Below are 12,942 nucleotides of genomic sequence, written 5' to 3'. Positions count from 1 at the left end.
ATTTGAACTCATGACCGGACGTAAAATGCCCCTATGTCTACCAAACGAACCCCAAGTGTCGGAGCCCACGAAGAACGCCATCGCCAGAGACTTGTTTCTTCAACAGGTTCAGCAGAACCTGAAGGAGTTACTGCCTCATGCAGCTATACGGTTACACAAACCTTATATACAGGGGAAACGCCTATGCCCTCTGTAGGAGAAATGGTAATAGTGAAAGTCTTTCGTCGGGTCGGCCCATGGGACGCAAACTGGGAGGGACCGTACAAGGTCCTTGAAGTAATGGGGGACACCATGCTGAAGGTACAAAGGCCTATCACGAGCAAGAAGAAATCCCGTAGATGCCAGGAAGTTTTTTGGATTCACATCGACCAAGCCAAAGCCACCCGAGCCTCCCCAACTCAATAACGCATACCGTTCCGAGTTGGGTGAGGGGGGGGGAAAGGGCTTGGTGGGTCGAGTGAGAATCCAATCCACTTAACACATTCCATCTCATTGCAGAACACAAGAGGGAGACACTCCATGGGACCACACTGCCAGGGAAGAGCTAGGCATCCTCTGAATGAGATACGTACCCAGCTTGTGACACTAGTGGTAAGCATGTTGATGGCGGGCTCAGCCTCTTCAGGGGAGGACCTGGGGACTAATATTGGTATGGCCAGCATATCACTTGATGGACCCGGCCTTTTAATGGTGGAATGTTTGGATGGCAAAATCCTGGAACCATACAAGAACGTTACCTTTACACCAGGTCAATGGTATCTGTATGGTTTCCAGAGAGAGGGTTTTGCCAATGGTGTAATTCAGCATTATACCCCGGTGGAGAATGTGTCTGCCATACAACATGACTTGCACGCCCTCTGTCTCAAGGAATACAGGCATTTTCAGGACTTGGACCCTGTACCTAGCAAATACTTAAGATGGGTGTCTAGGAATCCACACTTGCACCCTTACTAGCAAGTGAGAGCCAACACTACCACAGTGTTGTGTACCAAGGAGGGTTTGCTGAGTCCTGAAGATGTCACTGGGGCAGAGTACAGCGGTTGGTATATCCTGAAAGCTACCTTCCTAGGGAAGGATAGCAGAGACAGGTTGAGGGTTAGGACATATTTCGATAGGCCCATTCCGGTAAAAGGCACCCTGAAGGCTTATTGTATGTTGAGGGATTCCCAGATGATTATCACCAGGGAATCCAGTTATGTACAGGGCCATGTATCCACAGATTACGTGCGAACCAGCATAATGATGTTAAAATTAAACTGCAGTGACTCTGATCAGGCCATTTGGAATGATCAGAGTGGTCCGGTAAAACTGGAGGGTTTGTATCGAGCCACAGTTTTAAAAGTACGGACTGATGCCAAGGACCCAAGGTATGCGCAGTTAAAGGGGTCTCCATCCATACGGTCTTTCATGATCACGATCATGAGAGACAACTGCGTTCCTGAGGTGACGGGATACTATTTCGTCACCTATGCCCACTGGGAACAGGATACCCAGATGGTGATGTTGGACACTAATCCCTGGAGGTGGGATTTAGTGTGCAATGGGGTGGACACCCCTACAGTGGATGTATGGATGGATGGTACCCCTATGACTGAGGAATACCGGGGTAGGTATGTGTCTTCCGATTGGACAGACCCCAGGGGCAGGGACATTAACTTTGACATCAATATAGATGGTTCATTCAAGTGGCCTTTTTGCGAGGCAGCCGACGAAGGGTGCTGGACCTTTACTCAATGGGTCTATCTGTCTCAAACCAAACCCGTAGGGAAACTAGTGTTACAGGCTGGAGAAGACGATCAATGGTATCCATTCAAAGGACGGGGACGGGTCTGTGTTACTATAGTAAGGGTCCCCTACGAAACAGAAGGTCTCCAACCAGTAAGACCACATTCGGACTCTTGCACCACCCCTATCCATCAATTGGCAGACCCTGTAGCTCCTCAACTGTCATCCCCCTGGAAGATCATTACGGATGCAAAATTCATCCTGTTTACCTGGAGAATTTCCGTAGATGACTTCCGAGTCGATCACTGGGATCACAGGTGTGAGGAGTTTGTTAGGAACCAAATTGACATGGTAAGAGGTTGGATAGAGGCGGGGCAAGAGGTCAGGAAAGACAACTCTCGACTCAGGAAGAACAGGGGGAGGAGAGACCTGGTGGCTATGGGACTTGGCGGAGGTGCTTTGGGAGTGGGTGCCCTGAACACTATGGACATGGAAGTCTTGAGAAGTAAGCTTGGGGAGGTTGCGCGACACGCCGGGGAAGGATTCAAGACCCAGATTGATGTAGACCACGTCTTAGAGGGTTTACAACACTCGCACATTGATGCCACTACCTCTCTATCTTCTGCTATACGGGAGAAGTTTAGGAGGTTAGTTGTGGGTCTTTTGGAGGAGCAGGATCGGGCCCAGCTTGCTCTGGCGTGTACGCAGGTCCAGAGCGAACTCTCGGACAACCTTAAACATATTGTCACGGCACTTCACAACGGCCACTTCCCATTCAACCTCCGTCAGCGAATAAGTCCACTGATTTCTCCTTTTGCCATTAATCACACCAACTGGTGGGTGGTTCAGTGGCATGGATGTCAAAATTTAACCTGCACTGCTTCGTCCCTGGCACCTGTATCCGGTCGCATCAGACAAGGATACAGTGTCATCAATCTAGGAACGATGATTAACAACCAGACGGTGCTTCATCCCCAGCTCCCCTCGGGCGTTCTAACCTATGAGGAGGGCCATCCCTTTTAGTTTGATACAGAGGGATGTCGGATAAGGGAGAATGCCATCCTCTGTCAGGGTAGTCGGGAGCGGATGCTCAGACACCAGTGTTGGAACACCGAGGGGTCCTGTGAGATGAAGGCCAACCCAATGCCCTCATCCTCTTTGAAATATTTGGGGCAGGGGTATTGGTGTTGGTACCAAGGGAGTGATCCATCGTATGCAATTTTTGGGCTTAACTGTACCGAACGAGGAACACTCCGCCCCGGAGCGTACTGCACCCTTAGTCCCGTTTTAGGTTTGAACGTCGCAGAGCAGCAGGGAAGAACCCCGATTACCCCAGAGAAAAGACTTGACATCCGCCCCGATGTTCCTGTAAGACTTCAGAAGATTCCTCTTGGCTTCGGCAAAGAACTTAGACATCTCCTGATGGATTTCGGCCAAGAGGAAGAGATCATACAACGTCTTCGGGAGACGGAAAAGCAAGCCACCATTCAACTCACCCATGACAGAACAAAGATTATCGCGGTTGCCACCGCATTGGACAAGGACTCAAAGGTTTCATGGTGGGAGAGTCTTTTCGGATACAGTCCAAAGGCAACGTCATTTTTCAATTTATTGATTCACCCGGTGATAGTGCTTCTGGTTCTGGTTGGACTCATGTACCTTGGACTATGGTGGATGTATCGGAGAGTCAAGAGACTAACGGACCAACTAAACCAGAACCAGATGGCACTTCACGAAAACAACCGCCGAAGGCTCAGGACTTGACGTCACAAAAAGTCCTGAGGCCTGATCGCCCAAAGAACAAGACAATTGGACTGAACTCTTGGATTTAGGGGGGGGGGGTTGGGGGTTATTGTGTAAATAGGTGGTGTGAATGGGGATAAGATTAGGGCACGATAGGGACAGGCCCCCTCTGGTTTCCATTTGCCACTTTGACCCCTGAACGGTAAGGATCATAAGGGAATAACCTGGATGTGTAGTGTAGTGTCACCGACAACAGGGGGATAGTTGAGGAAGGGTGGCAGGTATACATAAATATATATGCATGCCTACTGGGCATGCATATATATATGTATGTGTTAGCCCCTCAGAGGGCGATGTGCGCAGATGTGCCCAGCTCCTGCGCCCATCTGCCTCTGATATTCCCCAGGGGCTCATTCATGCCCCTGTGGGAATTCATATAATGTGCCCCCTGATATATATGCATGTGCCCCCTTAATAGATATATATGTATATGTTAGCCCCTCAGAGGGCGATGTGCGCAGATGTGCCCAGCACCTGCGCCCATCTGCCTCTGATATTCCCCAGGGGCTCATTCATGCCCCTGTGGGAATTCATATATGTATGTGCCCCCTTTAATAGATATATATATCTATAATGCCCCCTGTAGCCTATAATGCCCCCTGTATATCATATATATATCCCCATACCATATAAATCCCCCCCCCCCTACATGGACACAGATGCATCAATGTAAATGTGCCCCAAGCATTTACATTGATGTAATCTGGGTGAAGGCGCCAGAATGACCGGACAAGGTCCGGTCATTCTGGTGAACTCAAAAGGATTCAAATTCAATAGAATTTGAATCCTTTTGTTCTAATTATCTGTGGCCCTGCTGGAGATAATTAGGCATAATAGAGAGAGAGGAGATACCTCCGCTCACTCTATTATGCGCATTCTGGCATCGCAATTACTATTACGATGTCCAGAATGCTAAGAGCTACAGGCGGGAGATCAAAGGATCTCCCGCCTGTCAGCAAGTACACGCGGCCCTGCGGTGCGCGTGCAGGGACGCGCGGGCAGGCGCGGTGACGTCATCTCACCGCGCCGGCCCACGTGCCCTGCACTGTGGTGCGCGCTCGCGCGCCGCTGTGTGGGCGGTACGGCAGTGCGGGCGGCCGGACATATAAGTCCGGCAGGCCCTGCACTAGGCAGAAGAGAGCCGGCCGCCCACCCACCCTGAAGGAAGGAGACCCCCCTTGGACTAACGAGCAGCCCTAGACGAACGGGCGACCCCTGGACAACGAGCATTAACCCTAAGTATCATTATATACCACCCCACTCTTATATTTACCCCACTATATACCCCCTTGCCATCCCTACAATCACTATATACCCCCCCTGATACCCCCCTACTCCACTACTACTCACTATATACCCCCCCTGATACCCCTCCTACTCACTCTATATACCCACTGCACTCTATATACCCCCCTGCACTATTCTATCACTATATACCCCCCCCCTTGCTCACATACCCCTGGTTACCCTACATACCCCTGGTTACCCTACATACCCCTGGTTACCCTACATACCCCTGGTAACCCTACATGCCCCTGGTAACCCTACCCTACATACCCCAGGTAACCCTCTGTATCCCTACCCATTTACCCCTATTACCCCTGACCCTGGTAACCCTTTACACCCCTTGTTGCCCTGATCCCTGATTTACCCTAATCCCCTCCCGCAGTATATTTGTGCTTTGTGGTCGGCTTACACCCTTGTAAGACCACCGTCTACCTTCGTCTGCCCCATAGGGATAGTATATAGTACTAGGTGGGTGGGCTGTTAATATTGAGTGTGTGTATCGTATAGTTAGTTGATGGGTGGAATTGGGAACGTGTAGTGTAGTTTAGGACTGTATATGTAGTGCTGTGTATTTACTGTATTGCGTGCGTAGTGTATTAGGTTGTAATAAATACCGTATATTTGTACCCTTTGTGTAGCGTGTATTTATTGGAGATAGTTAGTTCAGTAAGGCGCATGCAGCTAGCGTAGCGATCATTGTAAGGCATAGCGAAGGTATTGTTATTATATAAAGGCATAAATAGACGGAGTCATCAATAGACGGCTCCTCCTGTTTATGAATATTAATTATCGATATTTGCATAAATATTGGTGATTAATATTCTCCCTTTACAGGCATCCAATGTAGGGCAGCTGTCTGGGGTGCAAGCTTAAAATTATGGGATCCAAAATCCAGACGAAGTTGATATCGATCTCAAGTATATGTAGTCTCAGGCTTGAAATAGTCCAATATCTCATGAGATAGGTAACGTACGTTAATAGTATGGTAGCATTGTGTTCAAGTGTCTCATATATTTATATAGCGGCACTGATATCCAAAAAATCGAGGGCAAATAGTCGATATATGTGAAAAATAGGTTCAATCCATAAGTATATATACCAGTGAAAGTGTCAAACAACCCGTTGATGGTTAATCCAAAAGATGTGGCAAATGTGTGGCAGATAGCCTCCAAAAGTGCAAATGTGCTCAAAAAGATTATAGAGAAAGCAAATGTATATAATCTAAATATAACATCCTAAAAAACCTAAAAGAATATATAAAAGGTGATCACAGTGCCAATATAGATAAATTGCCCGAAACTTCTCCATATGAATTATGCCAGAGATGTTACTTGCTATTTCAATTGTATTCAATGTTGCAGTCTGTATCCAAAGTTGCAGTCTGTACATTCATGTGCAATGTTTCGATTTCAACTTTAATTGGACATATCAAAGTGAATCGATGATATATATTGCGATTCACTGAAGATAATTTGAGTACTCACACATAGATGAATTCTTCTCTATGCGTGGCGTCCCACGTGTAGTAGGTGCAGGGTAAGCTTACCTCTGTAGCGATCGTCAATAGCAGGCTTCTGTATTACCTCAGTGCAGATACAGTAGTCTGTTTAAGTTCGTGTATGTAGCTCTGCTATGTGGTCTGAATCAGGGATTGTTTTTGGCGTCCCTCATGTCTCCGGATCGAATCTATGCAGGTGGTGGAGATTTGATTAGCTTCCTGCTTTTTCCTCTCATGCACCGGACGTTGCCGTGTGTTCTTATCTCCTTTGGTTTGTAAGCGCTTACTTTTCCAAGGGTTGGAAAATTGATGTTGGCTATCCAAAATGCCGGTATTAGTTGTCTCCGATCAGATATATCTCGTGTTATACGCCAGGTGCGTTTCGAAGACTATCCTGCCTCCTTCCTCAAAGATTGCCTAAACTAGTGCCCCAGCTAATCCCACAAATGTTTGTTTGGCGATAAATATGGTCACTGTGCAGGCCAAAGAAGTGTTGTAAGCTGGCGGAGACATTCGTGGTAAAACCCTTGCTGTGTGTGGACAAGCATTATCGTGCTGAAAAAACTGTTGAAAGCCCGGCCTTGAGAGGCAATACTAGTGGTTGTAGGATGTCCTGCATATATCATTGAGCTATTAGTGTCCCTCTTATGTCCCTCATTTAACTACTAAGGATGACCAACTGTCATATGTAATCGCTCCCCAAATGATCACACCAGTAGGTGGGGCAATGTGTTGCCCCACAGCAAGATTCACCACCAGGCCTCCATACTTGAACCAGACTGTCACCAGATTCTGTTATTTGTTGCTAAAGAAGAAATGGTTTCAGTACATATCAGTCAAGGTTTGTCATTCAAAACATAGCTGCAGAAGAAGGTCTGACGGTGTCTGGATGTTAATGGCAGGACAAATAATGGGTGCCATGACACCAAATTTCCTTCTGATGAATGCTTGGAAATGGTCCAGGTAGAGACAGGAGTGTGTAATGAAGGTGTCCCTGTGTTTGGATGGTGGACAATGAAATTGTGTGAGCTGTTTTTGTTTGTCATTGGATCAAACAATCCTCTGTACTGGTGGTCAATCTTTGCCGTCTGGAGCCTTTTCACCGTGTGAGCATGCCTTCATGTAACCACTGCTCCCAGCACTTCTTAACAGCTAGATCTCAATGGCTTAGATGGTGGGCAATTTGTCATAATGACCATTCTGCTTCCCTCAGTCCACTGATGCACCCATTCTCAAAGTCTGTCAACTGGGCAAAATGTCTTCGAGAGTGTTGAACAGGCATGTCTAGTAGTCAACAATCTCTCACCAAAAGATACACTAATCATTTTACCTTTTTATAAGGCAGAAAGGGAAGCACTTTTGTGACCCAATGGCTAATCAGACCATACCTGTAATCATATATATATCTAAACCTACACAAAATGCTCACAAAGGAGTATGTAGGTTTGGTTCTAGTGAATGGACACGCCCACATAATTAATGTCTATGAGTAGAGTTGAGTGAACACCTAGATGTTCGGGTTTGGGGAGTTCGGCCAAACTTTAAAAAAAAAGTTTGGGTTCGGGACCCGAACTTGATCCGAACTTGGACCCGAACCCCATTGAAGTCAATGGGGACCCGAAGTTCACTTTATTATTTTCCGTTATAACATGGTTATAACGGAAAATAATAGTATTAGCTTTTTCATATCTGATAATTTTACTCACCTTAATCCACTTGATCGCGCAGCCCGGCTTCTCTTCTGTCTGCTTCTTTGCTGTGCACAGGAATAGGACCTTTGATGACGTCACTGTGCTCATCACATGGTCCAATAACATGATTCATCACCATGGTGAGGGACCATGTGATTGGATCACGTGATGTGACGTCACCACAGGTCCTTAGCCGGCAGCTCAACATCAGAGAAGAAGACAGAGATCCGCAACTATGCGATCAAGTGGACTCGGTGAGTTAATTATTATTTTTTTTTAACCCCTCCATCACTATTTTACTTTGCATTCTGTATTCAGAATGCTATTATTTTCCCTTACAACCGTGTTATAAGGGAAAATAATACAGATCGGGTCCCCAGCCCGATCGTCACCTAGCAACAATGCGTGAAAATCGCACCGCATCCGCACTTGCTTGCGGATGCTTGCGATTTTCACGCAGCCCCATTCACTTCTATGAATAATATAGAGCATGCTGCGATTTTCACGCAACGCACAAGTGATGCGTGAAAATCACCGCTCGTGTGCACAGCCCCATAGAAATGAATGGGTCCGGATTCATTTCGGGTGCAATGCGTTCACCTCACGCATTGCACCCCCGCGGAAATCTCGCCCGTGTGAAAGGGGCCTTACTGAAATGTTCGGGTTCGGGTGCCGAACACCGTAAAGTTCGGTACGAACCCGAACTTTACAGTTCGGGTTCACTCAACCCTATCTATGAAGCTTTGTGTTGTTTCATTTTTATTATCTGCCTGAGACATTACTTCATGCTGGGCTTTGCAGCAATCTAACAATTTTACGTCAATGAGAAAATATATACCGCGTGTGTGTATATATATATATATATATTTTTTTTTTTTTATATATATATATATATATATCCATATTTATAGATAATTAAATATCTATTATAATTATAATCAATAAAGTGCACAAATATAAAATGTTCACAATTCATATCATATGATTGCCATATTGCTATATTTCATATACATCATGAATACAGTGCAAATGCACAATTCATGAATGTTAAACCCCAATAAAAAAATTATGAGTGCACAGGTGTTGCACCTATGGATAATATTTAATTTACAGTGTGAAGTTGTGCCTTTTCGAGTGAGTCATTACTCCAAAAGTCTATAATTACTCCCAAGGAATCATCTAAGATAGTTTTCATTTCTCTTACTACGTTGTATTCTGTTAGATAAAGGTAAATTAAGAAAATAATGGTTGTTATATCATGGCTACAGGGTCAGACTGGGCCACCAGAGTAACAGAGGATCCGCTGGTGGGTCCAAGCTCTGACAGTGACCTTTAAGGTCCTGTATGTGCAGAGAATAGGCCCTCAGAATAATTTCCTCTGGTGGGCCCAATGGACTAGATCTTCGTGTCAATAACTAGTTCATGCCCAAATGAGTGTGACTGTGTTACGGAGTCATGTGGTTCAAGCCTATAATACAGTGCCCATAACCTAATATTTGCACATGCTTTACCCTGTTTTCCCCCCACAAAGAGGGTGTTTCACTCTTGTTCCATGTTTTGGATTTTTCAAGTTTTCCACCATGGCAAATAGTTTACAGTATATAATAAATACTAATCTTATTTCCTTAACGTTAAACCTACATTGAATTATTTTTTTCTTGAAAGCGTTTTTTGAATATTTATTCTGAATGCTGAAATTTTGCCTATCCTGAAATTCTACATTGGCTAATCCCTAATTATAGGGAAAAAAAACTTGGTAATGTTAGAATTTATGGGCATATTACTTGACATTTTACTCAATAATATGGTTCCTCTTACTAATTAATTTTAAATATCCAGTAATGACTTCCTCTATTGAAATTGATATCACAATTTAGAACTGGGATAATTCCCCACCTTACTTTAGAGGAAAATAAATTTTTAATGGCATTTTTTTCTCCCCCGCAGACTCTGAAAAGAATGAAAAAGTACAGCAGCACACATTTAATAAAAGTCTCTACAGCAAATGTATATTATTTCATGAACATAATCTTATAATATCCCTCCTACAAGTAATTAGGTGAGCACACACCACTGACCTATTCAGTAGAACATTAAAGTGTAGGTTTACTCTCTGACTGTAAAAGATAACACATTTAAAGTAATGTTAAACTGAAAGTGCAATGCTTGATAAATACGACCAAGAATCTTATAATATGTAGTAAATTAAATTCCTATACAGATAGAACTACAGTATATTAAAATTACAAGGCATGATCATACGGAAGCTGTATTAATCTTGTTTAAGTTTTCTTTTATGCAGTGAGAGTTTATTAAACTCATGTAAAATCATGTGGGGGATTGGGTCAGCACAACCCGTATGTAGGTGCATATCACTATGGCGAAATACATATACAAACGGAAAATGCAAATGTAATCGCACACTACATCCAGCACTCTGCCCTGCCTCCATGCTGGATGAGACATTGGTGTACATTTTGGCTAAAGCGTAATAAGCCACTCACCGCGTCAAGGTCGTCTGTCACTGTCATGGCCCATGAACAGGTAGGAACTAGTGTTAGGGACCACTCAAATGAGACGACCTTGACGCGGTGAGTGGCTTATTACGCATTGGCCAAAATGTACACCAATGTCTCATCCAGCATGGAGGCAGGGCAGAGTGCTGGATGTAGTGTGCGATCACATTTGCATTTTCCGTTTGTATATGTATTTCGCCATAGTGATATGCACCTACATACGGGTTGTGCTGACCCAATCCCCCACATTTTTTCTTTGTAGTATATATTGGAGGCGTGGCGATCTCCTTTGAGTCATGCACACCTGACCAGTCAATCTGTCCTGGAGGCTGGTTTTAAAGTCAGTATAAAACTGAGTCTGCTTATATAGAACCTACCAGTAGCCATTTGGCTCCAGGAGAAGTATATGGTGGGCTCAGCATGCATGTTGGTACTTGCATCCCTGGATCCGATGAAAGCTGTAATGGCACCAGACGGGGTTAATAGCAGAGTGTGCTTGGCTTGCATGCTGACCTGCATTCCCTGGACTTTGTGTGGCTGTCATGGCCCATGAACAGGTAGGAACTAGTGTTAGGGACCACTCAAATGAGACGACCTTGACGCGGTGAGTGGCTTATTACGCTTTGGCCAAAATGTACACCAATGTCTCATGTAAAATCATAGTATTAATTTCCAGGCCGATTTTTGTGCGCATTATAGTATTTTTAAAAGGGTTCTCAGAGCTTTTTTTTAAAATAAATACTTTTTATAAATACCCTTTCTTACAGTGGTGTACATAGAGAAGTAAGGGCCCTAAAGCAAGGATCAAACCAGGCCCCCCACACAGGACAAAAGGGTTTCTGCCTAAACCCTTTTCAATGACCTTTGGGGCATTTTTCCCCTGCCTCATTTGCTAAAAGATGTTCCTTTAGAGGGTATAGTTCTGCTTTTCACCTCCAGCAGAAGAGCACATAATCCCAACTAAGACTGGGTCATCTTTTGCCCTGGGCCCCATAGCAGTTGCATGGTCTGCCGCTATGGTAGTTACGCCCCTGCTTTCGTCTAACCTGTGAAAGAAAGACAATTTTGTTAATTATCCCTGGCTCCGTCGATGCCATTGTTCCCCCAGTTATACAGGCTGTGGGCTCTTCCATACTGGTTTCGACTGGATATGTGCCCTCCTGCAGAACAGGAAAAAAAGCTCACACATATGGTCTGAACCCAGGCAGAAGAGCTTGCAGCTTGTGAGTACATGCAGCAGAATTGGTGGAGCAAGGGACTGGTAAGTATTAGCCTAACGGTCTTTCTTCCAAAGGTTAGAAGAAAGAATAGTTTTTATAAAAAGCCCGGAGAACCCCTTTTTTTTTATTATTATTTTTTACTAATATTAAAGAGCCATTCATTCCATGGCGCTGTACATATGAAAAGAGGTATACATACATAATACAGACAATTGCATTTAGCATGAACAAGACGAGTTACAAACTGGTACAGAAGGAGAGAGGACCCTGCCCACGAAGGCTTACAATCTACATGGGATGGGAGAAGGATACAGTAGGTGAGGGTAAAGATGGTCATGATGTTATTGTGGCAGATGGGTTACTGTAGATTGCAGTAGCTGAAGTTTTCCAGAGTAGTTGATATGTTGGGTAGAGAATTCCAGAATACAGAGGCAGCAAGGAAGAAATCATGGAGGCTATTCTGGGAAGAGGAGATTAGAAAAGGAGGACTTATGAGGATCGGAGATTATGTGTGGGAAGGTATCGGGTGATCAGGTCCTAGATATATGGAGGGGACAGGTTGTGGATGGCCTTGTATGTCATAGTAAATGTTTTGTACTGGAATCTCTGGACAATGGGGAGCCAGTGAAGGGATTGACAGACAAAAGAGACAGGAGAAGAATAGGGTGAGATGATGATTAGTCGGGCAGCAGAGTTGAGGATAGACTGGAGTGGTGCAAAAGCGCTAGATGGGAGGCCACAGAGGAGGATGTTACAGTAGTATAGTCGTGAAATGATGATTGCATGTACAAGCATTTTTGCACGCTCTGGACAGAAAAATGTGTGGATCCAAGAGATATTTTGAGTTGGGGCGCAGAAGGTGGAAAGGGCTTGGATGTGCGATTTGAAGTACAGCGCAGAATCAAAGGTTACCCCAAGGCAGCAGACTTGGTTGACTGGGGAGATTGTTCAGCCATTGACTGTGATAGAAAAGTCTGATGAGGGGGATGGATGAGATGGGGAAATAATGTTAAATTGTGTTTTTATCCATGTTAAGTTTTAGAAAGCGAGAAGAGAAGGAGTTTATAGAGGATAGGCGTTATGGGATTCTGGATAGTATGGTGGTGATATCTGGATCAGAGAGGTAAATTTGTGTGTCGTCAGCATAGAAGTGATACTTAAAGCCATGGGACTCTATGACCTCTCCAAGGCCGAACGGGTAG

This window comes from Bufo bufo, chromosome 2 (genome assembly GCF_905171765.1).
Source record: "Bufo bufo chromosome 2, aBufBuf1.1, whole genome shotgun sequence".
NCBI lineage: Eukaryota > Metazoa > Chordata > Amphibia > Anura > Bufonidae > Bufo > Bufo bufo.
This window is presented reverse-complemented; position numbering follows the sequence as displayed.